The following is a 7,606-nucleotide window of genomic DNA, read 5'->3' as shown; positions in this document are numbered from 1 at the left end:
TTTTTTTTTTTTCTATTTCTTTTCCTGGAACCTTTATCTTAAACCAAATGGAGGGTTGAATTTGATGTGAGTCATCCCAGTGCCTCACCAAAATACAGAGATGATTTGAATTTTTAGAAAATTTGAATGAACTTTATAATGCAATTATATAATGGGAACCATCACAATCAGATAGATGCTTTCAAAAGCTTTTTTAGTGTGTGTGCAAATTTCCTTATGTATTCACTTGTCGAGTTTCAGCTTAAAAGCAAGCATTCTCTTCAACTGTAAATATTTTATTACATGCCATTCATTTCTGTAATGCATAAATGCTGTTGTCATACTTCCAGTCAGGTTCTGTCATGATGAGAACAAGAATTTGGTTCTTTTTTTTTTTTTTTCCCCTACAGTTGATTAGGATTTTCTCAGTATTACTAACATAAGCTACGTGCATCCCAAATCCAGGCTCTATATAAAATTCCTTGGTCTCACTACTGGGTTCACTAATGCCTATGTCAATAACCGTCACCATTTGCAGTATGAAGTGTCTCATTTCAAATATTTCCGTTCCTAAGTGCCTCACTCCCCGCACCGTGATGATGTAACCTCCCATACTGTGAAGTGAAGTGCCACATTGCATCAGGTCCATGGTAATGCCAGCTCAGTGTCCTAAGAAGGAAAAAAATAAATAAATAAAAATAAAAGGATGATACACCATACCCTTCTTACTCTAGCTGTTTAGTTAAGCATTAAAAAAAAAATAGTCAAAACAGTTTGTGGCTTACATTTAGACAGCAGCTATTTAAGTGTGCTCTCCTTATGTATGGACACATGCATGCATGCACATGCATGTAATCACTTCCACTGTAACTGACACTTAGATACCGTGCTCTGAAGTGAAAGAGGTGCTGTGGAACTATTATCTCACTTTGAGGAATAAAAAAAATACCAAGACAGTCATCCAGAAAGCTGAAAAGAGGGCCAAGCTCACCAGGAACCTTAGTAGGTATTCCTATCTGTAGAGAAAAAAACAAACAAACAAAAAACAAAAAAAAAAACAGGAATTACAGTTTCAATGATCAGCTCCAGGAACTTTTCCCTTCCTGCATTTTGTTTTAGAGGTATAAGAGCCCATCTTCACTCAGGAAATAGTGTTTTTGTTTACATGTAATGAGTTTGTCTTTTGACAGTCTTTCACTTTAATCAGTGTTTGACTCTATCATAACAAATGACATTTATGTTCTTCTGAGCAAAGAGCTAGACTAGATACAATTAGAAATACTTTAGCTGACCTTTCATAAACCATGATCCCCAACAAAATTGCTCAGAATCACATTAAAAAATGGTCTTACATCTTTTGTGGGTACAGACAAGATTACAGGATACTTTTATTTTAGAATAATTACACAGTGACCTTCAGCGTTATTTGCAAAGGTCATATTCTCTTCACATACCCATGATTTCCTTTCAGTTTTCCCTTTTGTCCCACCAGACATAAATTTAGCAAAGGAAGAAGAAAGAGAGAGTATTTTTCTGTGGTTGAAAACTGAAGAAGATAGTTCAAAGTCCCCATAGGCACTCAGAGGGCTGTGGGCTATGATAGGCTATTTTCTACCATTTAGCTCCTGTATTATCACTACTCCTTTTTCTTCATTATTCTCCACTTATCACATGCAGCATCACTACAGAGCCCAAATAGAGAGTTGTAATTACCCAGCTGCCACCTGATAGTACCCCTTCTATCATCTTTATCTCACAAGGCCTTGCTGTTTCATCATTGGATAAAACTTGCCCATGGCAATGCCTGTGATAGTACATCTCAGAGATACATTTAAAGTTTACTCATTTATCGCAGAAAAATGCTGAACCCATGCAATTATTAGATACACTTGCCAATTTATTTGTTCAGTAAGGCTACTTTAACTCCTTTTTCTATCAGCTATTTGTTCTGTTCTTCTTGAAAACACTGAGGTCACCGTTGGGCACCAAGATGAAATAGAAAATTTCTAAGCCATCCAGGCAGAAGGCAGCCCAGAGAGTCATTGATAAAAACAGACCTATGCTTTCTCTAGCTGTGTAATGTGAAAGACCAGTGTTTTCTGCATTTTTTTTTCTTATATTACCCTGTGAGACTAACTTATGGGTCATATGGCTTGAGCATCCCATGCTCCCAAAGTAGATTTCATGCACTGTGCCACGACTGTCAGGTCCAATCCAGAAATACCACATTTGGGAAATAAGTAATCTGCTGACAAGTGTAAAAACTGAGCGTAAAAATGTGAGGACATGATATCAAATGTATCCAGATGCAACTGCTCTATGAGTAGTCAGCATCTGCTCTGGCCTGCACGTCTGAGTCTCATATTTTAAATTGGTATTTTGCTTTAGGATCAATGCAAGCTTCCTGTCCTTCAAAGAGAAATAAAATATAGTAAATGGGAAAACAGAGAGTAAATGAGAGTTAAAAATATTCTTTTTCCTCTAAAATTTTCAGATTGTAATTACAGTATAGCAACAGTAGCACTTCCAGATGAATACCACACCAGCCCATGCTATGAGGAGCCCCCACAGAGCTCCCAGTTTGTGCTGGAGAATTTTCACATGTCTTACCTGGGCCTGGATTCGGGCTGTGCCACTGACCTGTCCTGCAGCCTGTGGCAAGTCACTTAGAGCAGCATTTGGAAATATTGGAGTCTAATGTGAGGGATGGTGAACAAAATCAGCACAGGCATTTAGACCAAGCTCAAGGGTGCAGCAGTTAACCCTCTGCATGATGTGCCACCTGCTGAAATATTCACCCCTGAACTGAACAGCCCATATGGGCACTGTTATTGGGGCAATATGGCCTGAGGAATTCTATATAACAGAAAAACCTGGATAAGACATGTGGTAGGGATCAAGAGCACATCTGGCAGGCCTTATTGTTTCCAGCTCAGTTCTGGCTGTGTCCAGCTCTGCCTGGAGTCTTTCAGACGCCTCTTCACCTCTCCCTGCTCCCTGCAGGATCCAGGAGTCTGCACCAGATTGGGTACCCATACTGTGAGCTAGCATCATGCAGCACCCCACTGACCAGTCTTGCCACAGCAAAAAGCCCTGGGGTCCCAGCACCAAGACGTCTCTGTAACTCTTCAAAAGTTCTGTCAGGACCAGCCAGCTTTGCTCTGTTGTGATGCTAGCTTCATGCAGGAGGGCTTGTGCATCTCTCTGCCTGCATCCCTGCTCCCCCAGGGCTGGGAAGGCAAGGTAGAGTGAGCCTGGACAGCTCTGCACGGCCAGCTACCTTAGGCTGGGCTCTCCCTGACACAGAGGTGAAACCCAGCTGGCCCAAGCAGCAGCGCAGTAATCCTGTGTAAGAGTTAACAAGCTTGGCCAGATCCGAGCTGGCTGCGCATCCCTATGTCCATGGTTTATCAGCCCCCTGGATAAACCACCCACGGGTAATTGGGAGTTGACTGTGTAAAACTTGGGGATAAGGAATGGGAGTTAGACAAGCCAGAAAACTGAGAAGAGCATTGCCTAAACTAGTCAGTGGCAAATCTTGGGGAGGAATTTGTGTTGGAGCCATCCTGGAGTGCTCTGCAAGGGCACTTCTTTATGGCCAGAGGGAGGTACCGACCTCCCCCTGCGCATCTCAAGTGGGGCATAATTTCTGAACCTTGGGGCTTCTGATTCAGGACAATCCTCTCTGCATGCCAACCTGGCAGAAATTTCCTTCCTCTGTCTCCTGTTGTTGCCAGCAGTGGCCCTGTGGTTAGGAGGCCTTCTGGAGGTGAAAGGCCTGCCTTCAGATGGTTACCACACATGACTAGGAGAGGTCTGAAAGTAATCATCCCAACCACTGAATTTTTATGTCATAAATCCATATTTAAAAATCTGTGCCTTGACCTGTGCACTTCTTAGATTCTCATCTGTAAATGGCAAAATCATGAAACTTCCCTGATCTGAAGTGAAGAGACCCTTTGAGACCCTTTCTCATAATCAGGATCACTTACTCTAATCACACCATTCTGGCACTGCAGAACAAAAGGGACTCTTGAAGGCTTTCTGGAGGAGATTGCCTGAGATGCCCTCTGTAAGATAAATATGAGAATCCCACTGGATCTTCTATTCACCTTCCAAGCATTACACACATACCACACCCTTTGGAGAAATCCAGGTAACTTGAAACTTAGGGTGTTCACCAACACGAGAGAAGCCTGCAAAGTTTTCACAAAGCTCCCACCCACTTGAAAAAGAGAACGCCAGATAACTAATGGAAATTGGCATTGAGTATTGGCTACACAAAGTGTGTTAGAGTTTCCTCCCCAATAGCTCTGAACAGTGTTTGTGTGCATCCTGACACAAAATGACATACTGTGTCATGAATTTTTAACTAATATTTTATTAAGCTTATATGCTTTTCATAAATTTTTACTACTTTTTAGCACTCTCCTCTTTAGTACGGTGATTATTATGTTATTAAAACATAATTAAATTAAAATATTAAAACTATTAATTAGTTATTAAAAAAGAAAAATACCAAACTTATTACTCTTTTAAAAGCAGTACTTTTAATTAAGCAGTCAACGCGTGGTCGAAATGGTGTGCCATGCAGTGCATAGTTGGCTTGCATGAGTGAGTAAATGCTGACAGAGAGACTGAGCAGTTCACCAGTCCTAAAAACCCTTTATTGCAGGTACAGCAGTTATTTCACCATGTACCATAGTTAATATTCAGGAAATAAAATTATTAATATTATTTAAATATTTGGCTCCATTTTAGAAATTTTAACTTTGAAACAGAGCCGAACCAGATGCTGGCTTTCTTCAGTGAGCCAAAACCAGCATATGGCTTTCCACATCTGACTGCTCCCCCAACTAGCACTACATATTTTTCCTTTCGAGGAAGGCAAGCCCAAGAGGTAGCATGTTGATCCTCCTTCACTCCCAAGGCAAAGCTCTTTACGATCTCAGCAGCAGTACATTTGTCTTTTCCTGTTTGCTGACTGCTACAAAAGACCCTGAGAAGTTTGTAGGTCAGGCCTCCATACTGCATATTTGTCATGGTGAGCTAATCGTAAGGAGCAGATTGATACTTCCCCTCGCTTTCTCCTTTGCACGGAGAGCAAGATGGTGATTTTCCAGATGGAAAGAGGTCTGGCTCATTCCCTCCTTGCTAAGCATGGTTTTGGCTAAGTGGGATTAGAAAACCGCTCTGTGGAAACGGAGGAGCCAAGTTGCTCTCCTTCTCCAGATCCATGGAGGAGAAAGGAAAGGACTGCCACATTCTGGCTCCTCACAGATGCTGCTCTTTCTTCAAAAGGTCTCTGCTTTCAGATATAGAGTCCTGTGAATTGTCTTGAGAACAATGTCTCACCCCAGTTCAGACAGAGGAAAGGTTCCCACCATTTGTCCTTTCACAGCTTAGTGGCACCTGTGCATCTGCATCCATACAAGAGAACATGCCAAACACCTTCTCTTCGATCATCATGGAGCCTGCTGAGGCAGATTTCAGGTGGGGAAGAGGTGCCAGTTCCCCAGCACATCACCCTTCCAAATGATCACCCCCACAGTGTGGGTGGGTGCACAGGAGAAGAGACCCTAGAAGCTAAAGGGCATCTCTCCATCCTTCCCTGAATGCTCTGTGAAACAGAGAGGGGAAACCAGATCGGGACTGGGGCATTCTTGCTTTTCATCAGACCCCTGGCAAGTAGCAGAGCCCACTGCAACCTCAAGAAGAAATGACTTGGTCTGTAGCAGCAAGCACAGACGCAGTTCTGTCAAATACTATGTCTGGACCTCTGGCCACAGCTTATCCCTTCACCCCGGTTCCATCAGCCACCCATGAGGATTCACACAAGTAGCAGACCTTGGAGGTCAGACCCTTCATTGCTACTTATTGGGAGAGCTTTTATAACATGGTGCTGTTATCTGCTGTTTGTGCTGCAGCACCACCAGACCACCCTACTGGAGAATGTAGCCCAGACTCAAGCGATGGTGCACCAAAAAGTTAAGAGGACAATGTATGTCCCAAAGAGCTATAGCCAAGACATAAATAATGAATACTAACATCCAAAAAACCAACCCTTCCCACCACCTCCTCCCTCCCCCTCCCCCAAAAAAAAGAAAAAAAGAAGAAAAGAAAAATAAAAGAAATTGTAGACACTTTGAAGATTCATAATAGTAGACCACAAATCATAGTAAATTCAGAAGTCACAAATATGTTGGTTCTGCACTAAATGAGCTCCACATATGTAAGATTTGGGCTTATGATGGTCCAAGCCCAGGGTCCAGCACTCAGGGCACTGACACAGCTGCATTATAAGCACCATGTGCTCATTACACATGTTCTCACAGACTTTGCTTTTGATTCTGGTGAAAACAATAATTCTTGTTCTTACCCAGATAATCATTTAGGTTTGTTTGTTTGTTTGTTTTGAGGTGTTAGGGAAAGGAGTAAGGGATACCTCTGTTGTTTGTATTGCTCTTACCTAAAGGTTCACTGAATATATGGGATCGAGCCTTTAGTTCACAAATGCACATACTTGAACAAAGCCCTATCCATCGAAGCACTTGCATACTTGCTGAAATTTAAGCATAAGCCTAGTACTCTGTTCACTCCTGGGCCTGATATAGGGGACATCCATTTGGACACACCAGACTATAAGGTCTTAAAGCGGTTGAATTGCAAAAGATATATTTGATCTGGGTCAAGTTCAGGTAGAAGATAGATCAATAGCTGAGGTTTATTATAGATCTTCTTGAACCTCTTGTTTGGCATTGTTTCTAAATAGGAGAGGAGAGGAAATCCAGACTGCCTTAAAGTTGCTCCAGAAAGAATAAATCAGTCTCTCCATCTGTGTAATATTCTTTGCATTTCTGAACCTATCACAGAAAGTGCTTTTTATATATTCGTGCGTGTATGTATAGCTATATATATGTTCCCTGAAATACTTTTTCTTGTTTTGTAGCCAAAGTCAAGTAATTTTCAACCCAGATATTTATAGCAGATTAATTTAATCATTTTTATTATGAAGTTTTGGAACTGGAAATACAGGTTTAAAGCAACATATACAAATCTAGGCCTTTGTTAAGGTGTCTGTACTATAAATCCTCAGTTTAATTTTGCCAAGGCACCACATTTTCCAGGCAGAAACCTGGGCAACCAAGGCTCAGATAAGGGGAGAATTCTACAACACCCAACAGCATTAATTACCTTATACCACAGAAGCAGCTCAGCCCTAATGATGTGTAGTTAACATTTTTGTCCAAATTACATAAAAAATGAGACAATGATTGCATCTTCTTTTATAGTAGTGAAAAGTTATCATCCTTATTACCGGAATGTCCTGAGAATGCAGTGCTGAGGAGAATCGAGGGTGTGCCCCAGGAGAAGAGGGCTGTTACTTGTGATAGTGCAGAGTTTATAAAGAAGGGGATGAGTTACATTTGGAATACCTATTGGGTGTCTCTCCTCAAAAGACAGATTCCAGAGAAGTTATCGCAGTTGGTTTTATTATTTGCTGTTACTGGTAGTATCCAGAGTGATCTACCACAGCAACAAGCTCTGTATATCCACATAGAGATACATAATCAATGCCCCGTGGCATATATCTCCTAAAGAGACAAAGTAAAGGGGCAGTGTGAAC

The sequence above is a fragment of the Anser anser genome (assembly GCF_964211835.1).
Source record: "Anser anser genome assembly, chromosome: 1".
NCBI lineage: Eukaryota > Metazoa > Chordata > Aves > Anseriformes > Anatidae > Anser > Anser anser.
The sequence above is the reverse complement of the archived record's forward strand: the minus strand, read 5'-3'. Positions refer to the sequence as shown.